Source organism: Anabrus simplex, chromosome 2 (assembly GCF_040414725.1).
Source record: "Anabrus simplex isolate iqAnaSimp1 chromosome 2, ASM4041472v1, whole genome shotgun sequence".
NCBI lineage: Eukaryota > Metazoa > Arthropoda > Insecta > Orthoptera > Tettigoniidae > Anabrus > Anabrus simplex.
Window position 1 is genome coordinate 314,505,728 of NC_090266.1, and position 25,095 is coordinate 314,530,822.

Consider the following 25,095-nt stretch of genomic DNA (forward strand, 5'->3'; position numbering starts at 1 on the left):
CTCTATATTATGTTCATATAGACTTGCTTAGCTTCTAAATAAACCATGCATTTTTAATATCTGTTTAATCATGTGTATTTCTGCAACAATTTTTTCTTTAAGAATATACAGATGTTCCCAACCATGTGGGAACTAATCAGGGGTGTATAGTACCCTCTCGGGACTGAGTAGCACATTCTTATCAAGGAAGGTGTTCAGTCTCCAAATTCACCACATCAAATTATTTCTTTTCGTGTGATGAATATTTAAGAATGTAAAGGTCGTGTCCACACATCTTGTGCACGTCAACAGTAATGACGGACATACAGGACGACGTATATGCAAACAATGATGATCTACTTGATTACATACATAATTTTTGCAATGAAGATGATTATGTCGAGTCAGAAAGTAAACTGGACTTCATAATAGTGTTGAAAACATTTCTATGAGGTTGTAGTCAGTGAGAGTGATTCTGAAAATGATTTTGTAAGAGGAACACCGCCAATTGCTGAAGTTGGAGATATTTAGGAAAGTAAAGAAGATTTCCATGGTAATATTGGTATTAACAATATCACACATTGCCATTATTCACTGAAGTTACCCATGATAGTTATTTACCATATCAACCATCTCACGCTTTCCTCGAGTTACCTCGACCGAAACATGCCCCTCCTCATGATACTAAACCTATAGCTTATATTTTGACTTTTATGACATATTATCACTCCAAATAACATAACTTTATCCAGAATGACAGTCAAGAGGCTGTACCATAAGGAATACCATCAGTGTGTCATACTGATTTTTAGAACTGCATAGCTGCCTTAAAACGTGGATTTTCATTATTTGAATTTTAAATTTTTAAATTCATAATTTATGTTAATTTTAACTATAAATGTTTTTAGGTATAAAGTGCCATTTATTCAGAGATATTCCTTTTATACAGGAAAACAGTTTCACTGAAAATGGGTGTACACTCAGAGAGTAATGATTTTTTTTCTAGGAAGTTGAAAATCGCACAAAAAGTGGGTGGCACTCTTGGCTAGTACCTAACAAGTACGCGTGACACAGAGAAGGTTAATATAAGTTTCGGTGGTAATGTAAATTTTGCTTCGCGTAACGGAGATTTCCTCTAGACTTCCGCATTCACTAATTTTAAGGTTTTGAATGACTGTGCCTTGATGGACAGTCATAGCAGCAATGTGTTTTAAAATATAAATATGATTCAGAAAAAGACTCAAAAGAACAAGAATAAGACTTCTTAATTACATGTTCTTTTAATTCACCTTATTCTGAGTTGTACTGAACTACAAACATCATTTTAAAGTTCTGGAAAGTGAAGGATCTATCATTATCTGCCAACAAGTTTCTATACCTTGAAAAGCTGCGTTCTACATCAGGACGATGTGATTGGAGCATACATCAAAATAAAAAAAAATAAAAATCTCTCTATTTGCAAATGGTACACTAAAATACATTATTGTCAAGCACTAAATTTTAAATTAACAAGAGACAAAGAAAATTTTCCTAGAATACAATATTATACAATTTACGCTAATAATTTGTTCTATTAAACACATATATCATCCTTAATAAATTTATATTGTTTACAAAATTCTACTTATAATATCTGACAAACATAGTCAACTCATATACAGTATGTGAAATTACTTCTAATAATAATAATTACTTCTGATAATAATAATAATATACAACTGGTATAAGATTAAAATTAACATTGAATTTATTTACATATTTATATTTTACCCATTTTGGAACATAAGTAGCATAACGACCTGCTGCGTCTTAACCATAGCCCCTTTTGTTACCACTTTTCAGAGTTCCTGAAGGGCCTTCACAGCTACCGTAGCGGTCCCAGGGCCCTCGAAGTCCCCACTGTACTTCACCCCTACAGGCAGTCCCCTACTTGGGCTCTCCAAACTCCATAGACCAGGGGATGGAATTAATTTAATCACACACATTTTTTATTTACAATATCCTGCACTGGTCGAATGCCCTCTAACATTTCATTTATTTTCTCTGTTGTTTATTCTCTTCTTGAATATCTGTACAGATTTTGGAAAAGGATCAAACACTACCCCTGGTAAACTGTTCCACTCCTTCACGCCCTTCCCAATGAATGAGAATTTACCCCAATCGCTTCTGCTAAAATTCCTTCTAATTTTGTACTTGTGGTCAGTTCTACCAATATAATTATTTTCCAACTGAAGCCTCTCACGGATATCTCTCCATGCTTCTTCTCCTGTATAGGCTCTATATAATCCTATAAGTCTAGTTTTCTCCCTTCTCTTACTTAAAGGTTCCCAGCCAAGTTCCTTTAACATTTCTGATACACTACTCTTTCTCCTGAAATCCCCTGTTACAAACCTTGCTGCTTTCCTCTGCACACCATCTAGTTCTTTTATTAGGTATTCTTGGTGAGGATCCCAAACACTGTTTGCATATTCCAATAATGGACGAACCATACTTAAGTAACTTTTCTCTTTTAATTCTTTGTTGCATCCTTTAAGTAGCCTCATTATGACATGTAACGATCTGTATGCTTTCCCAACAATGTCATCAACATGACCCTTCCAGTGCAAATTACTTTCAAATCTCACACCTAAGTATTTGCACTTGCCATCTTTAGGGATAACTACCTCATCCAAAGTATATTCAAATTCAGTTTTAAAGCTCCTGTTTGTAAATGTTGTAACAGTTGATTTGCCTCCATTAACCTTCATATTATTTTCTTCAACCCATTCTTGGATACTCTCAATGTCTCTTTGTAATTCTGAGCAATCCTCAATGTTATTTATTTCTCTATAAACAATTATGTCATCTGCATACAATCTTATTTTCGATGTTATATTGTTCCCTAAATCATTTGCGTATATTAAGAAAAGTAACGGACCGATTATACTACCCTGTGCAATTCCCTTCCAAACTTTCTCTTCCTGTGATATATAATTTCCTACTTTGACTTTCTGAACCCTTGAATTTAGAAATGTTCTTATCCAACGTATAACCCTTACGTCCAGTCCTATTCCCTCCAATTTCTTTAATAATATTCCATGTTCCACTCTATCAAAGGCTTTGGAAAGATCTATGGCTATGCAATCTAACTGGCCTCCTGAATCCAACTGATCTGATATGTCCTGCTGAAATCCCACCAGTTGTGCCTCACAAGAAAATTTCTTTCTAAATCCATACTGGCTCCTCATGAACCAATTTTTATCATCACATATCCCTCTGATGTACTTTGATATTAAACTCTCCAGTATTTTACAACCTATACTGGTCAGGCTGATTGGTCTGTAGTTCTCTGGTTTCCTTTTATCACCCTTTCCTTTATAAATTGGTATTATTATAGATTCCTTCCATTCCTTTGGTATTACACTATTATTTATGACATAGTCAAAGAGAAATTTTAAATAAGGCACTATATACCACCCCATCGTCTTTAATACCTCCCCAGTAATTTGATCACTTCCTGCTGCTTTTCCTTGCTGAAGCAGTTGGATTTCTCTGAAAATATCTTCATTTGTGAATGAGAAGCTTCTTGTTTCCCTATGTGTCTCTTCCTCTCTATCTTCTGTTATGGTTTCCAAGTCCTGACAATCTTCTACTGAATCTCTGAATTCCCTACTGAAGAGGTTTGCTTTCTCAGTATCTGTTAAATAGTGTTCACCCCCTTCTCCCACCATTGTAGGAATTTGGATTCCTTTTCCTTTTTGATTCCTAATATATGAATACAGCTTTTTCCATTTCCCTTTGTGGTCATTACCCTCTTGAAGAATGCCATTCATATAATTCTCTTTTGCTTCCTTTTTCACTCTATTCAGTTCCCTCATTAGCTGTTTTCTAGTTTCTCTATTCTCCCTACCCTCTTTGATTTTCCTGTTTACTATTCTACATTTTCTTTTTAATTTTCTTATTTCCCTTGTATAATAAACAGGGTCTGAGGTCATTTTACCCTTCTTAACAGGTACAAATCTCTTCTCTCCTTCCCAAATGATTCCTTTAAATTTAGCCCAAAGTGTATCCACATTACTCCCTTCACTTATCCAACAACTGAATTGTGATTTAAGACAAGTCCCAAATTCATCAACTTTAGTTTTTCTGTATAATTTCTTGTCTTGTGTGACCCTCTTATTAAGCCTTTTTGGTACCAGTCCTACATCCATTATTACAGCCTTATGGTCACCTATTCCTTCAATTACCTCAGTTTTATCAACAATTTCCCATGGTTTAACCAAGAATACATCTAGTAAGTTATTGAGAGGAGTCGGTTCTTGTACTACTTGTGTAAATCCTCCCTCCCAAATTAACTTATTTGCCAGTTTCTGTTCATGGGCTTCACTTGCAGCTCCATTCCATTCAACTTCAGGCAAGTTTAGATCTCCCCCAATTATTACCATATCATTATTATTGTTTTTATGAGTATAATCTATTATTTTCTCAAAGATTTCCATGTCTCTTTCCTCTCTTCCAGGCCTGTATGTTCCTATAATTCCCACCTCCTTCATATTATGACAAACTAATTTTATCCCTAATATTTCATCCCTTTCATCGGTAAACCATTCATGTGAACAATAAGTTTCCTTCACCAGAATAAACACCCCCCCTCCCTTTTTATCTCCTCGGTCTCTACGATAGACTGTGTACCCTTCTGGAAATACTTCTCTATTACCCACCCCTTCTCTCAACCATGATTCTACTCCTATCACCACATCAGTCTCATAAGATTCCATCAATGTACCGAATTTTAATTGTTTATTTACTACACTCTGACAGTTTACCAAGAGCAATCTCAGACCTCCTTCCTCCCTAAAACTTGACTGTTGCAATTGGGTAACGTTTGACTCATGAGTTGAGAACGTCCCTGGAACCCAGATCCTTGTACATAGATCTTGATTTAAGGGTCTGGGTTTTCTGGCAAGTTTCCCTGTATGTGCCAGTTTAGTGGTATGGGTTTTCTTAAGTACAGATTAGTTTGCAAATCTCTGTTGATAATTGTAGCAATTTGTCTACAGAGATTTGCTTTTCCATTACCATTCAGATGTAACCCATGCCTAGTAAACATTTGCCTGCCAAAACCTAAAGTATCTACTACATAGACATTTCTAAAACTCTTACATAATCTCTTGATTTTTATATTTACATCATGTACAGCTTTGTTCACACATGAGTCCTCTAAAAGGTCATACCTAGGTGGCACATTAACTACAATTACTTTTGAGTCAGGTAGTTTGGAAATCTTACCTCTGAGAGTCATAATTAGTTCCTCACCTTCATTTGCAGCAATGTCATTTGTACCACTCACAATTACCACATAATTGTCCTTCTCTAACACAGGATCACAACTTGAAAGGACGTCTTCAGTTTTGGCACCTGGTTTTATTAGTCCTAAAACCTCAGTTTCTGGATTCTGCAGCTCATCCTTGATGCCTTCTGCCATACTCCGCCCTTGACTGTCTGCGTAGAGATGAATCTTTGGCAATCTTGACTTTCGGTTGGTTTTCTTCTTCTGTAGGTTACCTCCACTGGATTTAAAATTATTTGGAAAACTTGGTATGTCTTCTTCTGGAACTTGCTGAAGTAACTGAAATCTATTTTGGCACTGCAAAGAGTTTTTTCCCGGTTTTAAGTTGTACGTAGTTTCTCCCATATGTTTAACATTAGGCCTAAAATGGCTACGCGTCACTTCCGTCCACGGCGATCTTTCTTCTCCAATGTCTTCTTTATCTTCCAGTTTCTTTATTCTGTCCTTTAAGCTTTCATTTTCATGTTTCAGAGCGCATAAATCTTCTTGTAGCACTCCTAAAATCTTAATTATAGTTTCATATGTCTCTCTTTCTTGTTGTTCTGCCTCACTATCGGTTTGTTTACACTCGGGACACAGCCACTCACTTTCTTCAATATCAGTCCTATTTACAATATTTGCACAACGAAAATGGTACCATTCATCACACTTACGACATAGAATCCCATTTTTAACTACTCTTCTGCATTTGCCACATTTTTCACTGCATCTTACACCATTATCTACTACGGATATCACGGACTCGCACACAGTAGTCGCCATCTTATTTCTATCTTTTCATGAAGTGGGGAAGATCGTTAGCTGTTAAATCTTCCTTAATCCCATCCATGGAGTATCAATCAATACTGATCTGCATTTAGGGCAGTCGCCTAGGTGGCGGATTCCCTATGTGTTGTTTTCCTAACCTTTTCTTAAATGGTTTTAAAGAAATTGGAAATTTAATGTACGTCTCCCTTCGTAAGTTATTCCAGTCCCTAACTCGCCTTCCTATGAACAAATATTTGCCTCAGTTTGCCCTCTTGAATTCCAACTTTATCTTCATATGTGATCTTTCCTACTTTTAAAGACACCGCTCAAACTTATTCATCTACTAATGTCATTCCACGCCATCTCTCCGCTGACAACTCGGAACATACCACTTATTCACAGTAATTATAATAAAAAGTATTTCTTGTCCACCTATTCAGTACAAATCACCTTTATTGGTGTTTACACTTTCATATAAACGATTCTTCTAAGGGACATGTTTCACTCATATAAAGAGCATCTTCAGCCTTAATTTTTTAAATCTTAAAATGATGTTCCTGAACAGTCATAAACATATCAAAAAGACTATAGTCAAAATTAAAATTACAGTAGTCTAGAAACCAAATTACATTACATCAAAAAAAATGAGGATAATGACCTGTAACATACCTCTTAGTCAAGTAGCTCGTCGTCTTTCTTCCAAGCCTTCTCAGCCCAAACTTTGCTACATTTTTGCAACACTACTCTTTTCTTGGAAATCACCTGGAACAAATCGAGCTGCTTTTCTTTGGATTTTTTTGCCAGTTCTTGAATCAAGTAATTCTGATGAGGGTCCCATATAATGGAGCCATACTCTAGTTGGGGTCTTACCAGTGACTTATATTCCCCTCTCCTTTACATCCTTACTACAACCTCTAAACACCCTTATAACCACATGACGAGATCTGTACTCTTGATTTACAATCCCATTTATGTGAATACCCGAATGAAGATCTTTCCGTATATTAACACCTAGATACTTACAGTGATTCCCATAAGGAACTTTCACTCCATCAATGCAGTAATTAAAACTGAGAGGACTTTTCCTATTTGTGAAACTTACAACCTGACTTTTAACCCCATTTATCATCATACCATTCCTTGCTGTCCATCTCACAACATTATAGACGGCATTTTGCAGTTGCTCACAATCTTGCAACTTACAACTTGTGACAATAAAGTTCGGTGAATGAAGTCAGAGCGGTCACTCCGGCAACACTGGCGACACACAACGCTGCACCTGCATAGCAGCAGGTTTTGACCACCTGTTCCCAACATTGTTCAGTTGAGCATGGTGTGTGTGCCGTGTAAGACCTCTTTGACACAGTGCGTGTTTAGTGCGTTGGTTCTGAACTGCGAACAGGAACATGAATGATCAAAATATCAATGTACAGTTTTGTTTGAAGCTTGGAAAGACACCTAAAGAAACGCATGCAATGCTGGTACGTGTTTGTGAGGGTCAAGCACTGTCCTTGAAGTGTGTGTACAAGTGGTTCTCCCGTTTTCGAGGAGGCCGGGTAAGTGTTTGACAACCCCCGTTGTGGAAGACTGGCAACCGCCATCAGTGGCAAAAACATTGAGAAGGTGAGGACATTAATCTCGAATGATTGACGATTAATTATGCACATGATAGAGGATGAACTGCAGATTAACCATGAATCCGTGTGACAAATCGTTACCCAGAAGTTAGGGAAGAGGAAAACGTGTTCTTGTCTTGTGCCACATCACTTGGCTGATCAGAAACAGGCACGTTTAGAGGCTTCACAGGATTTTGTCGAAACAGCGGATGCGTCACCAAATTTCTGGAACTGTATTGTCACTGAGGATGAAACCTGGTGTCTCAGGTATGACCCTGAAACAAAACAGCAAAGCATGGAATGGTGTTCTCCAGGATCCCCTTGTCAGAAAAAGGTCAGAGCCGAAAAGTCGCGCATCAAACTCGCTTTGAAAGGAAAGAAATTTGACGATATTCCTGACATCCAACGAAACGTGACGAGGCTTTTGAACACCATCCCAAAGGAAACCTTCTTGCAAAGTTTCCAGGACATGTATCGCTGATCTCAGCAGTGCATAGTTATGCGAGGGGATTATCTCGAAGAACAGTAAGATCGCTATCGTGCATTGTTCATCTATGTTGATAGTACAGGATTATTCACCGAACTTTGTCACAGGTTGTATTTGGTACCCTATACAGAATAACATCATCTGCGAAAAGCCTTGTTTTTGATTCCACTTCTTTACTCATATCATTTATATATATAAGAAAACATACAGGACCAATAATACTGCCTTGAGAAATTCCCCTCTTAATTATTGCAGGGTCAGATAAAGCTTCGCCTACTATAATTCTCTGAGATCTATTTTCTAGAAATATAGCAACCCATTCAGTCACTCTTTTGTCTAGTCCAATTGCACTCATTTTTGCCAGTAGTCTCCCATGATCCCCCCTATCAATGCTTTAGACAGGTCAATCGCAGTACAGTACATTTGACCTCCTGAATCTAAGATATCTGCTACATCTTGCTGGAATCCTACAAGTTGAGCTTGGGTGGAATAACCTTTCCTAAACCCGAACTGCCTTCTATCGAACCGGTTATTAATTTCGCAAAAGTGTCTAATATAATCAGAAAGAATGCTTTCCCAAAGCTTACATGCAGTGCATGTCAAACTTACTGACCTGTAATTTTCAGCTTTATGTCTATCACCCTTTCTGTTATACACAGGGGCTACTATAGCAACTTTCCATTCATTTGGTATAGCTCCTTCATGCAAACAATAATCAAATACAGTAAAACCTGTCTTAACGGACACCTCTCACCGGCGGACACCCCTCATTTGCGGACGATTTTCTAGGTCCGTAATTAAATCCCATGTTGTGTATGAGTAATTTACCCCTCTTATACGGACACCCTTTATTACGGACACGGACACACCATAGCCACGAGAAACTCCAATTACACCTCTTCTAACGGACACTTTCTTTTTCAAAAAATTGTGTATTTGTGTCCTGTACAGTATGTATTTGCTTACTTTTTGCACAGCCGGTACTTCCAAGAATCACAGACACCGTAACTTTTGATCCTGGCTGTACACATTCTTGGAAGGCAACACTAAGCTACGCTATCACTTCCGGAAGTGTCCGCCTCTGTAGCGTAACGGTTAGTGTTATTAGCTGCCGTCCTCGGGGGCCCGGGTTCGATTCCCGGTTCTGCCAGAAATTTAAGAATGGCAGGAGGGCTGGTATGTGGTTCAAATGGTACATGCAGCTCACCTCCAATGGGGGTGTGCCTGAAAAGAGCTGCACTACCTCGGGATGAGGACACGAGTTTACTTTTACTTTACTTCCGGAAGTTGTGTGATCTGACATGTTCGACAGCCCTGGAATTTGTGCCTTCACTGTCAGGTTACTTTTCATTGACTCGTGGGCTTTTGATGTGTTCAATTTTACGTTAGTAAGTGTGTGTAAACATGGCTCCGAGGAAGTTTTTAACTTTAAAAGGAAAGGTAGGCATAATAGACTATCATAAACGTGAGAAGTGTGGTGTGCGTAAACTGTCCGAAGTGTTTAAGATTGGAAAGACACAGGCAGCTGAAATTGTGAAAAAGCAAGAGGAACTAGTGAAAGAATGGCATTTAAATGGCAATGAACAGTGCATTAAACTGTTTCAAAGTGGTAGTGGAGCTCTCATTGACAAGGCAACACTAGAGTGGTTCGCTAAAATAAGTAGTCAGAATGTCCCTGTCTCAGGACCAATGATACAAGCAAAAGTGTTAGAATTCGCGACAGAATTAGGTATTGAAGATTTCAAAGCCTCGAATGGCTGGCTAGAAAGATTCAGAAAGCGACATGGTATCAACTTCAGAGTGATTTGCGGAGAATCATCCAGTGTTAATATGGAAATTGTTGACAACTGGCAAGAAAAAATACCTTCAATCATAGACGGGTATGCTCCGGAAAATATTTTGAATGCCGATGAAACTGGATTATTTTTCCGTGCTTTACCCGACAAAACTTTGTGTTTCAAAGGAAATCGTTGTACTGGTGGAAAAGTTGTGAAAGATCGTCTTTCTCCCACCAAATGTAACATCAGTTTCTCAGCTGCTTGACCAAGGAGTGATCCAGAACTTCAAGGTTATGTACAGACAGTTAGTGATGAAGCACATAGTATCAGTCAATCAATCAATCAGTCAATACTGATCTGCATTTAGGGCAGTCGCCCAGGTGGCAGATTCCCTATCTGTTGCTTTCCTAGCCTTTTCCGAAATGATTTCAAAGAAATTGGAAATTTATTGAACTTCTCCCTTGGTAAGTTATTCCAATCCCTAACTCCCCTTCCTATAAATGAATATTTGCCCCAGTTTGTCCTCTTGAATTCCAACTTTATCTTCATATTGTGATCTTTCCTACTTTTATAGACGCCATTCAAACCTATTCGTCTACTAATGTCATTCCATGCCATCTCTCCGCTGACAGCTCGGAACATACCACTTACAATACCAATATAATGGTCCGTTATTGGACATTATAAATTATCCAGCTAACTCATTCTTGGCTGCCTGCGCCTCGCCCTCGTGTGCCAAGTTAGGCTCGTCAGCTGGGACCCAGCACACCACCCAAGACGCAAGGCTAGTGCATACCGTGGAGGCCACCGCACAGGCTATTTGAAGCCACCAGCAGCGCCAATGCACTATGAGAGCTATGTCTCAATTTCCAAAAATAGATGGCTGCCTGGCCATCAAATGATGTAGATGTTGATTCCCATAGGGAACCTAAAATATTTGTCCTGAATGAGTAAATTTACAATACCAATATAATGGTCCGTTATTGGACATTATAAATTATCCAGCTAACTCATTCTTGGCTGCCTGCGCCTCGCCCTCGTGTGCCAAGTTAGGCTCGTCAGCTGGGACCCAGCACACCACCCAAGACGCAAGGCTAGTGCATACCGTGGAGGCCACCGCACAGGCTATTTGAAGCCACCAGCAGCGCCAATGCACTATGAGAGCTATGTCTCAATTTCCAAAAATAGATGCCTGCCTGGCCATCAAATGATGTAGATGTTGATTCCCATAGGGAACCTAAAATATTTGTCCTGAATGAGTAAATTTACAATACCAATATAATGGTCCGTTATTGGACATTATAAATTATCCAGCTAACTCATTCTTGGCTGCCTGCGCCTCGCCCTCGTGTGCCAAGTTAGGCTCGTCAGCTGGGACCCAGCACACCACCCAAGACGCAAGGCTAGTGCATACCGTGGAGGCCACCGCACAGGCTATTTGAAGCCACCAGCAGCGCCAATGCACTATGAGAGCTATGTCTCAATTTCCAAAAATAGATGCCTGACTGGCCATCAAATGATGTAGATGTTGATTCCCATAGGGAACCTAAAATATTTGTCCTGAATGAGTAAATTTACAATACCAATATAATGGTCCGTTATTGGACATTATAAATTATCCAGCTAACTCATTCTTGGCTGCCTGCGCCTCGCCCTCGCCCTCGCCCTCATTCAGGCAGCCAAGAATGAGTTAGCTGGATAATTTATAATGTCCAATAACGGACCATTATATTGGTATTGTAAATTTACTCATTCAGGACAAATATTTTAGGTTCCCTATGGGAATCAACATCTACATCATTTGATGGCCAGGCAGGCATCTATTTTTGGAAATTGAGACATAGCTCTCATAGTGCATTGGCGCTGCTGGTGGCTTCAAATAGCCTGTGCGGTGGCTTCCACGGTATGCACTAGCCTTGCGTCTTGGGTGGTGTGCTGTGTCCCAGCTGACGAGCCTAACTTGGCACACGAGGGCGAGGCGCAGGCAGCCAAGAATGAGTTAGCTGGATAATTTATAATGTCCAATAACGGACCATTATATTGGTATTGTAAATTTACTCATTCAGGACAAATATTTTAGGTTCCCTATGGGAATCAACATCTACAACATACCACTTAGTCGAGCAGCTCTTCTTCTTTCTCTCAATTCTTCCCAACCCAAACATTGCAACATTTTTGTAACGCTACTCTTTTGTCGGAAATCACCCAGAACAAATCGAGCTGCTTTTCTTTGGATTTTTTCCAGTGTGCTCAATAGAGGTTTCCATAGAAGTGTTTTTGTCTCTTTAATACAGTGCATCGCAGCTGCAGCAGCCCATCTACAACTTTCTCATGTGAGTACAGTGCAGTATATTGTACAATACTGTATACAGTATACAATTAAAGGTACATTTGCGAGAATTGATAACACATACAATACATGGGTTATTGTGTTCCAACTTATGTTTAATGGTACCGGTTTCATAACCTCTTGCGGGCGGACACCCCTTCATAACGGACATTTTTTTCGGTCCCAAAGGTGTTCGTTATAGGGAGGTTTTACTCTAAGTACTTCAGATATGGTACTATATCCCAACCCATTGTCTGTAGTATATCCCCCAGAATATTGTCAATTCCAGACGCTTTTCTAGTTGTCAACTTTTGTATGTTATTGTAAATGTCATTGTCGTCATATTTAAATTTTAATTCTTCTTTAGCATTAGTCACCTCCTGTATCTGGACATTATCCTTGTAACCAACAATCTTTACATACTGCTGACTGAATACTTCTGCCGTTTGAAGATCCTCACATACACACTCCCCTTGGTCATTAATGATTCCTGGAATGTCCTTCTTGGAACCTGTTTCTGCCTTAAAGTACCTATACATACCCTTCCATTTTTTACTAAAATTTGTATGACTGCTAATCATACTTGCCATCATGTTATCCTTAGGTGACTCTTTGCTAGAATCAATTTCCTAGTAAGTTCCTTTTTCTCCTCACTTCCACAGCTGTTTCTAACTCTATTTCTTTCCAATCTGTACATCCTCCTTACTCTCTTTATTTTTCTATTATAATAAGGTGAGTCTTTACCATTCCTTACCACCTCTAAAGGTACAAACCTGTTTTCACATTCCTTTAAACCTATCCCAGAGTCTGTTTACATTTTTATTTACCGTTTTCCACTGATCATAGTTACTTTTCAAAAACCTCTCTCATGCCTGCTTTATCAGCCATATGGTACTGCCTAATAGTCCTACTTTTATGTCCTTCCACAGGATATATGTGAGATTTGGCATAAAATTCTATATCTGGTATTTGTGTCTAGCACTTTTTTTTTTCCAGTTTAAATGCAATAGCTGTAGCAATTTCACCACTAGTGTTGTCAATAGACTCAAGATGTTAAATTAGTGAAATGAAATCTACCATTACCTCACCTTTCTTTTCCAGTGAATTGATAATTCTACAACAATGCGAAGTTTGACTTAATAAATGCCAAACTGGCCTCCATGTTTGGTTCAGAGAGCATTTCTTCAGCGATCTGTATTGAAGCAGCTTCTTGACAGTCAAAACCCTGTACTGTTTTTTTCACTACCTGGAAATTTTCACAATAATACAAGTATGTATTTAACCACGTGCCCCCAGAGTGATTGTAGGTTGTGGTGGAAACGCAACAACCGGAGCTTCTGCTTTTGAATTGTGTAACTCGTGAGGGGGCTTTTAAGAAAACCTTTCTAACATTTGTCACAAGCCTGTCTACTTCAAGATAATTTGCTCTCACTTCTCTACAAACCCTTTGTAGGCCATGTGCTAGGCTTGTGAATGTACCATTTTAGAGTGAAGTGACTTCAGTGACTTACTTGCTCTTACCATTCATGGTGCTGCTTCACTTAAAAATAAACATACATACATTATCATTATAGACTGTTATGCCTTTGAGCGTTCAGTCTGCAAGCCTCTGAGAATTTACTAAACGTCACCACAATCCTCGATTTGCAACTAGTGTTGTGGCCTCATTTAGTTCTATACCTCTTACCTTTAAATCGTTAGAAACAGAGTCTAACCATCGTCGTCTTGGTCTACCTCTACTTTTCTTACCCTCCTTAACAGAGTCCATTGTTCTCCTAGGTAACCTATCCTCCTCCATTCGCCTCACATGACCCCACCACCGAAGCCGCTTTATACGTACAGCTTCATCCATCGAGTTCATTCCTAAATTAGCCTTTATCTCCTCATTCCGAGTACCCTTCTGCTATTGTTCCCACCTGTTTGTACCAGAAATCATTCTTGTTACTTTCATGTCTGTTACTTCTAACTTATGAATAAGATATCCTGGGTCCACCCAGATTTCGCTCCTGTAAAGCAAAGTTGGTCTGAAAACAAACCGATGTAAAGATAGTTTTGTCTGGGAGCTGACTTCCTTCTTACAGAATACTGTTGATTGCAATTGTGAGTTCACTGCATTAGCTTTACTACACCTTGATTCAATCTTACTTACTATATTACCATCCTGGGAGAACACACAACCTAAATACTTGAAATTATCGACCTGTTCTAGCTTTGTATCACCAATCTGACATTCAATTCTGTTGAATTTCTTACCTACTGACATCAATTTAGTCTTCAAGAGGCTAATTTTAATACCATAATCATTTCACCTCCTTTCAAGTTCCAAGATGATAGACTGCAGACTTTCGGCACAATCTGCCATTAAGACCAAGTCGTCAGCATAGGCCAGACTGCTTACTACATTTCCACCTAACTGAATCCCTCCCTGCCATTTTATATCTTTCAGCAGATGATCCATGTAAACTACGAACAGCAAAAGTGAAAGATTGCAGCCTTGTCTAACCCCTGTAAGTACCCTGAACCAAGAACTCATTCTACCATCAATTCTCACTGCAGCCCAATTGTTAACATAAATGCCTTTGATTGATTTTAATAATCTACCTTTAATTCCATAGTCGCCCAGTATAACGAACATCTTTTCCCTCGGAACCCTGTCATATGCTTTCTCTAGATCTACGAAACATAAACACAACTGCCTATTCCTCTCGTAGCATTTTTCAATTACCTGGTGCATACTGAAAATCTGATCCTCTCAGCCTCTCTGTGGTCTGAAACCACACTGGTTTTCATCCAACTTCCTCTCAACGACTGATCGCACCCTCCCTTCCAAGATGCTAGTGAATACTTTGTCTGGTATACTAATCAATGAGATACCTCGATAGTTGTTGCGATCCTTCCTGTTCCCTTGCTTATAGATAGGTGCAATTGCTGCTTTTGTCCAATCTGAAGGTACCTTACCAACACTCCATGCTACTTTTACTACTTTATGAAGCCATTTCACCCCTGCCTTCCCACTATACTTCACCATTTCAGATCTAATTTCATCTATTCCTGCTGCTTTATGACAATGGAGTGTATTTACCATCCTTTCCACTTCCTCAAGCGTAATTTCACCAACATAATTTTCCTCCTCCCCATGAGCTTGGCTGTTCGCAACACCACCGGGATGATTTCCTTTTACATTGAGAAGATGTTCAAAATATTCCCTCCACCTCTCCAGTGATTCCCTGGGATCTATTATGAGTTCACCTGAATTACTCAAAACACTGTTCATTTCCTTTTTCCCTCCCTTCCTAAGATTCTTTCTTACAGTCCAGAAAGGTTTCCCTGCTGCTTGACCTAGCCCTTCCAGGTTATTACCAAAATCTTCCCACGACTTCTTTTTGGATTCAACAACTATTTGTTTTGCTCTGTTTCTTTCATCTACGTACAAATCTCTGTCTGCCTCGGCCCTTGTTTAGAGCCATTTCTGATAAACCTTCTTTTTTACATTTACAAGCTGCTCTCACTTCATCATTCCACCAAGATGTTCGCCTTTTCCCATCTTTACACACAGTTGTTCCTAGGCATTCCCTTGCAGTTTCTACTACAGCATCCCTGTATGCCACCCATTCACTTTTTATATCCTGAACCTGCTTACTGTCCACTGTTCAAAATTTCTCACTAATGATATCCATGTATTTCTGTCTAATTTCCTCATCCTGGAGATTTTCTACCCTTATTCATTTGCAGACAGATTTCACTTTCTGTACCCTAGGCATAGAGATACTTAGTTCACTACAGATCAGATAGTGGTCTGTATCATTAAAAAATCCCCAGAAAACTCGTTCATTCCTAACAGATTTCCTGAATTCGAAGTTAGTTAAGATATAGTCTATTATGTATCTGGTACCTCTAGCCTCCCATGTGTAGCGGTGAATAGCTTTATGCTTGAAGAATGAATTCGTAACTGCTAAACCCATACTAGCACAGAAGTCCAGCAAACGCTTCCCATTCCCGTTAGGTTCCATATCTTCCCCACATTTACCAATCACCCTTTCATATCCTTCAGTTCTATTCCCAACTCTCTCATTGAAATTGCCCATTAGCACTATTCTATCCTTGCTGTTGACCCTGACCACGTTGACACTCTTACTAACTTACTTACCCGGCGCTACAGCCCTGTGTGAGCCTTGGCCTCTTCTACGATAGTCCGCCATCTACTTCGATCCTGAGCGGCTGGTCTTCATGGGCGGATGTTCATTGCCCTCAAGTCAGCTTCAACTTCGTTGCTCCATCTATTACGGGGCCTTCCTGGTCGCCGTCTTTCAACTACTTTTCTTGGCATTCGATCTTCCTCCATTCTTTCCGCATGGCCAAGCCATCGCAGTCTCTGTGCCTTAATAAATCTAACTATATCCTCCTGGTCTAATATGTTCTGTATTTCAGCATTCGTCCTTATCCTCCAACCATTCTGGTCTTGAATTAGGCCATATATTCGTCTAATAATCTTTCTTCCAAATATTCTTAATTTATTTGCATCATCAACTAAAAGGTTCCAGGCCTCTGAGCCATATGTCACTACAGGTCTAATAAGATTCTTATATATTTTGAATTTTGTAGGTTTTAGACAATAGACAAGATTTAAATAATGTAAGATTAGCATAATAGGCCCTGTTTCCAGCTATTATTCTACGATGTATCTCCTAACTTATTCTATTATTATTTGTCAACATGGTTCCCAAATACTCAAAACTTCGTACATTCTCAAAATTATGGCCATTTATTGTCGTATTATCTTGAATTCTTCTGCCCTCTATAACAGTCACATGCATATACTTAGATTTACTGTCATTCACCTCCAGTCCCATCCGTTTTCCTGCTTCCTCCATTTCAAGAAACATTTCCTTCAAATATCTATCATTCCTGGCCATTAACACTACATCATCTGCATATGCACAAATTTGTTTAGATTTATATACAATATTTCCGGTATCCATTATTTTTTCAAGGACTTGGTTAATTGCCAGATTTAACAAAGTAGCTGAGAGTGCATCACCTTGTCTGACTCCTGTATTAAGAGCAAACTCATTTCCAATTCTTCCATCCACCATCACCTTTGCCCTTATTTCTCCTAAAGTGATCCTGAACATCCTAATCAGTTTCTGTGGTATTCCTATTGTCTCCATATATTCATATAGCTTATCCTTGTATTTACTGTCAAATGCTTGTCTAAAATCTACAAACAACATATGTAGATCTGTATTATGCTCATAGCATTTTTCCATCATTTGACGTACCACGAATATTTGATCTACTGTGCTCCATTTTCGCCTGAAGCCACACTGTACTTCATCCAGTCTTTCTTCAGCATATGGAGTCAGATATTGTAATAGGATATTTGAAAATACTTTATAGATGATATTCAGTAATGTGATTCCCCTATAATTAGTGCATTCGTATTTATTTCCCTTCTTATATATTGGGAAAATTATTCCTGTATTCCACTCATCAGGTATCCGTTCTTCCTCCCAAATCTTAATAATCAGTTCATGTATCTCTCGTAGCATTTCTTTGCTACTATTTTTAATCAGTTCACTTGTTATTCCGTCTTCTCCTGCTGCTTTATGGTTATTTAATTTTGCAATAGCATTTTCTACATCTTTCAATGTGGGGGCATTTATCCATTGGTCTGGTCCACTCTGCTCCATATGCCTTTCACTTTCTTCCACATCTTCTCTTTCCTTGTTAAGGAGCTCTCGGAAGTATTCGGTCCATCTTTCACTTGTTTCCTCTTCATTCTGTAATAGCTTACCTTCTTTATTCTTACAGCCATTCAATCTTGGCTTATACCCCTTCCTGAAATACTTAATTTCATTATAGAATTCTTTTGTCCTCTTCTGTAACCTTTGTGTCTCTATACTCTCTAGTTTCTTCTTAATCATCTCTCTTTTCTTCTTTTTACAGATGTTATTAGCTTCACATCTGCATTTCTCATAATTTTCCCTATTTGACCTTGTATCTCTTTGTAACATTTTTGCTCTTGCTGCATTCTTCTTTCCAATCGCTTCCTCACACTCCATATCGAACCAAATATTTCTTTTCTTTTTAGCTATACCCAGTGTTTCTTGTGCCGCATTTTGTATGCACTTTTGAACTTCTACCCACCTTTCCTCTATTCCAGATACTTGTCCAATCGTCTGTAAAGTATTATTCATTTTTGACTGGAATTCTTGTTTCCCTTCTGGTTGTTGTAGTTTTTCCAAATTCCATTTCCTTCTTTCCGTAGGTTGTCTCCTCTGTCCTGTTGCCAATTTTTGTCTCACTATTGCTTTTAGTAAATAATGATTAGAATCACAGTTTGGCCCTCTGCATGTCCTTACATCAATAATGGATGTTGCATGCCTCGTCACTAGTACATGATCTATTTGATTTACCACAGTGCTTCCTGGCATCTTCCACGTTCCTTTATGTATTTTCTTATGATCAAAGCAGGTGCTTTTAATTATAAGACCACTCGTAGTTGCAAACTGCCCCAAATAAAAACCATTCTCATTTGATTCTTCATGTAGTGTATATTTCCCGGCTATTGGTCTCATACACTCTTCCTTCCCCACTTTGGCATTAAAATCTCCTAAAATAATAATCATGTCATATCTTGGTCCCTCTTCAACGGTATGTACTAACTCATCATAAAATTGTTCCTTCCTTTCCTCATCCGCATCTTCAATTGGTGCATGTGCTGATTTAACAGTTATGCTCCTAAACTTCCCCTTAATCCGAAGCTTACATATTCTATCTGAGATGGGTTCAAATCCTATTACACTCTTCTTCAATTTCCCATGTACTATAAATCCCATACAGAACTGTCCTGTTCTTTCTTCCGGCCCACTGTAATAGAGGTTTATAATCTTTCTTTTCAATACATCCTTGCCCTTTCCATCTTATTTCCTGAATCGCTACCAAGTCGTATCCAAATCTTTTTGTTTCATTTACAATTTCTTGCATTTTTCCCGGTTTCAACATTGGTTTTACATTCCATGTCGCCATGTTTATATCCGCTTTCCTTACTCGTGTCCTTTTCCTAAGCTTTTGTCGTCTTCGATTTCCGTCCGTTTTTCTCGTAGAAGTCTTCTGAACAATGCTTTTTTTACAAAGTGAGGCCGTTAACCCCACGCTCAACCCTATCCACTGGCGGGAGACATTGATTTTGGAGCACCACGATGTCACTCAATGCTTCATAAAACTTATCAACTTCATCCTCATCTGCACCCTCACATGGTGAATACACGGAGACAATTCTAGTCCTAATTCCTCCAGCTGACAAATCTACCCACATCATTCACTCATTTACGTGCCTAACAGAAACTATGTTGCGTGCAATGGTATTCCTGATAAAGAGCCCTACCCCAGACTCTGCCCTTTCCTTTCTAATACCCGTCGAGTACACCTTGTAATCTTCTCTTTCTCGTTATCTCCCCTTACCCAATATCACCTACTCCTAGCACATCCAGATGCATTCTCTTTGCTGACTCAGCCAGTTCTACTTTCTTTCTTGCATAAGCCCCATTAATATTGATAGCTCCCATCGAATTCCATTTCATTCGCCAAGTTGTTTCCAAGGAGTCCCCCGCCTGTCAAATGGGAGTGGAACTCCGTTACTCCCATAGGTCCGGGACTTGCTTAAAATGTTCTGAGGTCGGTAAATTCATGAAGCAGGATGCTACCCTACTTGCACATAGTCCAAGTGAGGATCTCCTCTAACGGGTTATGGATCACCGGTGAATTGTATAGTCCTAGCCGCCTGAGCACAAGGGGGGCCACGACTCAGAATATGTCCGAGATGCCCACTCCCATTCCATAACAACTGGTATCCCGACTCTCAGGACCACTTACTAGGCCACTCAGCCATTGCCCATGTTTCACGAACTGGGACGTGACTACAGTAACCCACACCATTATAATGTTTTATGCCATCGGGCCACAGAAGAAACATAGCACTGTCAAACCATTTGGATACTGTCTAGTAATTGGCCTTTTCTCACACTTCAGCCATCATTAAAAGTATTTTGCTTGGTCTGTCCAGTTCCAGTGTTCCAATGAAAATGCTGGCTACTTAGCACCCCACAGCATCAGTTGCCTCATCGATAGAAACCCACAGCTTCTTCGCATGAGTACCGCACCTTATTTTATTTAACGTTTCTTTGTAGCACTGTGCCTAATCATTTTTACATAAAGTCGACTCACCTGGTATTTCTTGGTTTGTGTATATTTCCAAATACACGTAAATGTAGATTAGAGAGTTTAAATAGTGAAATATTTGCTGACACACGTCACAGAGTTCCTTACTAAACTGTGAAGACTTGGTGGATGCCAAAGCAACAGTAGATAGCAAGTAGTGAATTGCAGCTTTCTTTGATCGATCAATCAATCAATCAATCAATCAATACTGATCTGCATTTAGGGCAGTCGCCCAGGTGGCAGATTCCCTATCTGTTGCTTTCCTAGCCTTTTCCTAAACGCTCAAGAGCTCGCACGTGCTTCTCGTGACAAATATGCTGCATCACAGTGAACTGCCTTTCAGTCGATACTTTGGTTTCGCACAGCTTGCAATATAGTATGCTTCCATCAGCAGAAAAAACACTGTCACCAAACTTTGGTACTATTTATTTTAAATGAACAGACATGTGTGGTTTAATTTTAAACATTTTCAAATTGATACTTGAATGCTTCCATGTACTGCACGCTATGAACTTTGAGAAACTGAGGCAGTACTGTTCACAGAAAATCCAAATCTTCCCCTTTCACTCTAAACTTTACAGCTGAATGTGTCAGAAAAGTCTTGGTCACTCCAGGTAACATTCCGAACATTTCTGTCCCCAAATAACGTGTTTCGTGGAAAAGTGAGTTTATAAAGTCTGTATGTATGTTGGATTTTCTCAAGGAGAGAAACCTATTGAACTCAAACCAGCACAGTTTCATTCTGGGAAAATCCTGCACAACACTTTTAACAAATGTCATTGATGACTGGCAGTTCTCTGTGGAGCAGACTGATGCCTCACAAATAGACTGTGTGACTCTGCACTGGAGCAAAGCCTTTGACCAGGTGTCACATCAAAGACTTCTGTTAAAACTTAACAACTACGGCATTCAGGGTAAACTGCTGGCATGGCTGAGTTCATTTCTGGTGTGTCGAATGCAGTGTGTTGTGTACGGAGGAGCCAAATCAGACCAAACCACAATTACTCCTGGAGTAATTCAAGGCAGTGTGATAGGGCTACTCCTGTACATGATTTATGCTCTCGTCTTACCGGATTGTGTAAATTCAACCATGGCGCAGTATGCCGACGACACAGTCGTTTACAGAGCCATGAAAAACAGTGATGATATTGTACAATTCCAATCGGATCTGGATAGTATTTTGCTGTGATGTGAGGTAAATATTAAGAAGTGTAAATATATGACTAACCAGAGCTAGACAACCACTCCAGAACCAACCTACTCTATGTGAAATCCAACTTCTGACTTCTAACTCCATCAAACTGCTCGGTATTCACATTACGGACAATCTGAAATGGAATAAACTTGTGGAGGATGTGAGGTGTAAGGCATACAGAGTACTAAGTTTTGTCCATAGATGTCTCTCGGGAGGAAGAAGTAAAGCCCTACGAACAGCTTATATTTCCCTGTTGCGGCCCATACTACTATATGGCCTTCCTTCCTGGCGTCCAACGACAGAGGAAAATATGAGGAAACTAGAGGGTATCCAGCAACGAGCAAAATGTTTAATTAACAAACACATCCCTTTAAACACAGCCAGGTCATTGCCACCAGTGAACTTGTTATGTACACAAACAGACATAACCTTCCTTAGGAAATCCCTGACAGACAACACACACCTCTCTCCTTTCCACAACCTGCAGCTAAATTACCACTCTGTTAAGAGAGGCCAAGGAGTTACTCTTGTCCCTCCCTTCACCAGAACAACCTCATATTTAAATGGCTTTTACGCAAGGTCTGCTTGTACCTGGAATCTTCTATCATCTGAGGTAAAATTACTTCTTCCTCACTCTCTATGTGCAGTAAACAAAATGTATATATAAATAGATACCCACATGTAATGTACCGGTATATAACTTGTATAAATTAGAATTGTGAGAAAGATGGGTGCAAGTACAGTTGAAGGTGAGTGAATGTGTATGCGTGCACACGCGGGAGTGGTTGTGAATGAGCGTGTATACAGGGGTGTGAGTGCGAGTATAAATGGCTGGGTCTTCTTACTCTAATATGTATAGAATAAATCAAGATGATAATTATTATTCTAATAGTACAGTATTTGGAGTGTAAATATGTAAATTTAAATTGTCTACGTATATGTAAATATTGAGTAGAGTTTATGTACACATGTGGAGATGGAGGCGCTTCCGTGTATGTGGCGGGTCCCCTTTCCCCATCTACCACCCACCTTTTAGCGTTACATGGACACGCTAGTGCTGAATCGGTTGATATCGGGAATCTTTGAGATTCGTATTGGCAACCTTTGGAACACAAACTATGAATTGCTTATGCAACGCTGTGCGACATCTGGCATACACTTTACGTACTAGTACTGTTGTTGTTTACACAGCAAAGCCAAACGATAGAATTCATGCTAGGAACAAGATTCACATCGAGAAATGTTATATATATAATATGTGTATGACACAGTTGTTGCCCTAAGACAATAAAGGTTTAGAAAATTCGTATCGATCGATCATATTGTCCATTCAATTCAGATTTCATTTCCATTTAGTTGGCAGTATTACCGGAACCGGGAGAGATCCCTCCTTACTCCTCACCCCGTACAAAGAAATATCGCTAAAAGGTGCGCGGACTATACATGCATTATCATTATAGTACCAATATAATGGTCCATTATTGGACATTATAAATTTTCCAGCTAACTCATTCTTGGTTGCCTGCATTTCGCCCTCGTGTGCTAAGTTGGGCTCGTCAGTTGGGACTTAGCACACCTCCCAAGACGCAAGGCTAGTGCATACCGTGGAGGCCACTGCATAGGCTACTTGAAGCCACCAGCAGTGCCAGTGCACTATGAGAGCTATGTCTCATTTCCGAAAATTGATGCCTGCCTGGCCATCAGATGATTTAGATGTTGATTCCCATAGAGAACTTAAAATATTTGTCCTTTTCAGCATTCGGTCTGCAAGCCTCTGTGAATTTACTAAACGCCGCCACAGTCCTCTATTTACAACTAGTGCTGTGGCCTCATTTAGTTTTATACCTCTTTTCTTTAAATCATTAGAAACCGAGTCTAACCATCGTCGTTTTGGTCTCCCTCTAGTCCTCCTACCCTCCATAACAGAGTCCATTATTCTCCTAGATAACCTATCCTCCTCCATTCATCTCGCATGACCCCACCACCGAAGCTGATTTATGCATACAGCTTCATCCATCGAGTTCATTCCTAACTTAGCCGTTACCTCCTCGTTACGCGTTCCCTCCCGCCATTGTTCCCACATGTTTGTAACTGCAATCATTCTCGCAACTTTCATGTCTGTTGCTTCTAACTTGTGAATAAGATATCCTGAGTCCACCCAGCTTTCGCTCCCGTAAAGCAAAGTTGGTCTGAAAACAGATCGATGTAAGGATAGTTTCATCCGGGAGCTGACTTCCTTCTTACAGAATCCTGTTGATTGCAACTGCGAGCTCACTGCATTAGCTGTACTACGCCTTGATTCAATCTCACTTACTATATTACCATCCTGGGAGAACACACAACCTAAATATTTCAAGTTTTCTACCTATTCTAGCTTTGTATCACCAATCTGACATTCAATTCTGTTGAATTTGTTACCTACTGACATCCATTTAGTCTTCGAGATACTCATTTTCATACCGTACTCATTTCACCTATTTTCAAGTTCCAAGATATTACACTGCAGGGTTTCGGCACAATCTGCCATTAAGGCCAAGTCGTCAGAACAGGCCAGACTGCTTACTACATTTCCACCTAACTGAATCCCTCCTGTCACTTTATACCTTTCAGCAGATGATCTATGTAAACTACAAACAGCAAAGGTGAAAGATTACAGCCCTGTCTAACCCCTGTAAGTACTCTGAACCAAGAACTCATTCTACAATCAATTCTCACCAAAGCCGAATTGTCAACATAAATGCCTTTGATTGATTTTAATAAGATACCTTTAATTCCATAGTCCCCCAGTATAGCGAACATCTTTTCCCTTGGTACCTTGTCATATGCTCTCTCTAGATCTATGAAACATAAACACAACTGCCTATTCCTCTCGTAGCATTTTTCAAATATCCAGCGCATACTGAAAATCTGATCCTAACACCCCTCTGTGGTCTGAAACCACACCGGTTTTCATCCAACTTCCTCTCAATGACTGATTGCACCCTCCCTTCCAAGATGCCAGTGAATACATTGCCTGGTATACTAAACAGTGAGATACCTCAATAATTGTTGCAATCCTTCCTGTTCCCTCGCTCCATGCTACTTTTACTACTCTATGAAGACATTTCATCCCTGCCTTCCTACTATACTTCACAATTTCAGGTCTAATTTCATCTATTTCTGCTGCCTTATGAAAATTGAGTTTATTTACCATCCTTTCCACTTCCTCATGCATAATTTCACCAACATCATTTTCTTTCTCCCCACGAGGTTGGTTGTTTGCGACACAACCAGGAAGATTTCCTTTTGTATTGAGAAGATTTTCAAAATATTCCCTCCACCTGTCCGGTGATTCCCTGGGATCTATTATGAGTTCACCTGAATTACTCAAAATACTGTTCATTTCCTTTTTCTCTCCCTTCCTAAGATTCTTTCT

At 39.4% G+C, this 25,095-nt stretch overlaps 1 protein-coding gene across 5 annotated transcripts in view; it reads left to right on the forward strand.

Moving 5' to 3' along the window:
* The window catches only part of LOC136864086 (protein zyg-11 homolog B), a 417,362-nt gene that overhangs the window by 377,159 nt on the left and 15,108 nt on the right, over window positions 1-25,095 (forward strand). The gene's annotated exons all lie outside the window — the stretch shown is intronic.